Source organism: Halyomorpha halys, unplaced genomic scaffold (assembly GCF_000696795.3).
Source record: "Halyomorpha halys isolate HHAL.00 unplaced genomic scaffold, Hhal_1.1 Scaffold1102.1, whole genome shotgun sequence".
Classification (NCBI taxonomy): Eukaryota; Metazoa; Arthropoda; class Insecta; order Hemiptera; family Pentatomidae; genus Halyomorpha; species Halyomorpha halys.
The window spans coordinates 351,469-353,977 of NW_027109254.1; positions in this window are offsets into that span (position 1 = coordinate 351,469).

Consider the following 2,509-nt stretch of genomic DNA (forward strand, 5'->3'; position numbering starts at 1 on the left):
TTGCGGATATAATTTATTATTTTTTCTTTTTCTTTTATTTTCTTTTTTTTTTAGTATGTATGAGATCATTCATCACTATTACCCATTGTCCACAACTGTGTGGCAGATTGTAATATCTATCAATAAATAAATCTATCAATTCGAAATATATTCCTACAATTATTATATTGAATAGCTTTGAAAGAACAGTTTAAATCTACTATCTCTAGCTGTAATTAAAACCCTTTTAGCCGAAATATATAACCGTACTCCAAACCGACGGAGAATTCTAAATGGGCAGTATTGATTGCACTGGATTATATTTAAATTATCACTATATCTCCAGTGGTAATCCACTATAAATAAATTTTTGCGGTAAAAACTCTTGGTACGAGATACCAAAACATAGTGTTATTCGATTGGAATGGTTTATATTATAATCTGTTTAAAAACTATTCTTTTTATTTGTTTTTTTGTATTAAAATAAAAAAATAAACTACAATCAAATACGGCCCATTTAGAACTTCCCGTCGTATTAGGATATGTGTATTCATTTCATTGGCCAAAAGAATTATACTCACTAGTAGGGCTAGTGGGTAATAACTGTTGAGTAGTCGAAGCTATAGAATATATTGTCAGGTTTTAGATCAATTGAGATTGATTAGATTTTGATGAGACTGTTGGCAGTCGGATGGAAACGCATAAAATCGAATTTTGCAATGCTTATCTGTGAGAATTTATGTAGGAAAACGTATTCAGTTAAACGGTTTACTTCTGATTTTTATTTTTCATTCATTCCGTTTGTAGTTTGAAACCACCTAGAAACATTTTTTTACAAAATAGTTAAACCAGAGAAAACACTTATTAAGGACTCGTTTTATTGTAGGTATCTGATTTTTTTTTTTTGTAATTCCCCACATAAATATCTGTTTAAAATTAAACAGGATTCAGAATGTCGTGTATAATTGTTGGAAACCTAACGGAGAATGAAACAACTTTAATGAAATGACAAATATCGTATCTTGAATATTCATAGCGTGAGATTCTAATGAGTATTTATAGGGGAATGACGAAATTGCTACTGGAAACTCAAAAGCAACATTTTAATCGCCAGAATGCGGAGACAGATATGAACATGCATATTACCATTATTAATTGATTCCCCTGGAAAAACGAACGTGTTTGAATTTTTTAGTTACCTCAACTAAATAATCGCTGGTATGCTGGTTCTAATAAGAAATAATGTGTTCTATGTTTGTGATTAAAAAGCTGCTTAACAAAAGTTACCGGTGTGCAACTACTTTATATTTGATATATATGTATATATTGTTGACCGTAAAAATTTGAATATAAGAAAATGGTCAGGATTGCGGTAAAAAAACAAAACAAATAATTTATAACTATTTTAATTTCCGACATTTCGCCCTACTTTGCAGGGCTTCATCAGGGCTAAAAAGATACAAAAAAAAACTGTGAATATTACAACAATAAGGTAATTTAAGCTAAGATAAATATTATCTACAAATAAATAGATAAGAAATTACATATAAATAAAAGGAAGGAAGACATAAAATAGTATCAATATAAAATAAACTTGAATAAACAATGATAAGAATAAAAAATAAGTAACAATGGCTAGAGTAAATTTTAAAAAATACGTAAAATATACAGTTAAAAAAGTACAGGAGATGTACAAAAAACAATACGGGAAAAAGAAGAAGAAAGTAAAGATTAAATAAACGTCTTGAAAGAATAAATATACATAAAAATAATAATAATGATATTAAATGAGCAAAGAACAAATCAGGACCACTTTTATTTTATTATCATCACCAAATTTTTCTATTATACTTTTGTTTTTCACCTGTTTGTTATATCTCACATAATATCTTCACATTATCTATATCTTTACATTTACTCTGTTTTGTTTTTTTTGTAAACTTTTACTTCACATGTTTCTCTTAACTTATTTCACTTATCATTATCATCACCTATATTGTTAACATTCTTCACAATTTTTCACTTATTTCTATACTTTATTACTTATTTTTAATCTTTTTATGTACTTCTTTTTACATCTCACCTTGTACTTTTATTTTATTTTGTTAACTTTCACTTCCGATTTTTAAATTACATTATTCATGTTACTCCTGTTATCTTTGCTCATCTTGATTTGTCCTTTGGTCCTTTGATATCATTATTATTATATATATTCTTTCAAGACGTTTATTTAATCCCTACTTTCTTCTTCTTTTTTTTCTTTTTTACGTATTGTTTTTATTTTATGTACATCTCCTGTACTTTTTTAACTGTATATTTAACGTATTTTTTAAAATTTTTACTCTAGCCATTGTTACTTATTTTTTATTCTTATCATTGTTTATTAAATTTTATTTTATATTCATACTATTTTACGTCTTCGTTCCTTTTATTTATATGTAATTTCTTATCACTTTATTTTTACATAATATTTATCCTTGCTTGAACTCCCTTATCTTATTGTTGTAATATTCTCAGGGTTCATCTTTTT